Source organism: Nanorana parkeri, unplaced genomic scaffold (assembly GCF_000935625.1).
Source record: "Nanorana parkeri isolate BGI_ZX_2015 unplaced genomic scaffold, ASM93562v1 scaffold923, whole genome shotgun sequence".
In the NCBI taxonomy this organism is placed as follows: Eukaryota; Metazoa; Chordata; class Amphibia; order Anura; family Dicroglossidae; genus Nanorana; species Nanorana parkeri.
Genome location: NW_017307191.1, coordinates 591,710 through 592,280, shown reverse-complemented (window position 1 = coordinate 592,280; position 571 = coordinate 591,710).

The window sequence follows — 571 nt, the reverse complement described above, 5'->3', positions numbered from 1 at the left end:
ATCTGTCAGGGGGAGATGGGACGGAGCAATGTTCTGCAGATCTCTAGGGAGGTCAGTGGTGGAATAATCTGCAGAATATATCAATATGTATCTGTCAGGGGGGGGATGGGACGGAGCAATGTTCTGCAGATCTCTAGAGAGGTCAGTGGTGGAATAATCTGCAGAATATATCAATATGTATCTGTCAGGGGGGAGATGGGATGGAGCAATGCTCTGCAGATCTCTAGAGAGGTCAGTGATGTAATAATCTGCAGAATATATCAATATGTATCTGTCAGGGGGGAGATGGGACGGAGCAATGTTCTGCAGATCTCTAGGGAGGTTAGTGGTGGAATAATCTGCAGTGATTGTACATAATCATGGAGTGATGTTTGGTTGGAGGTGTGACATAGACATCTAAGGCATTGGTTCTCAACTGGTGGGTCGTGACCCAAAAGTGGGTCACGACCCCATGTTCAGTGGGTCCCCGTGTGTCTTCCACTTTTCTAGGTGAGAGGTTCCTCAGCCTACCCCTAGGGCAGCACTGTCAGTTCTCGCGCCATGCAGCCATTCAAAATATGCTGCCCGGTGC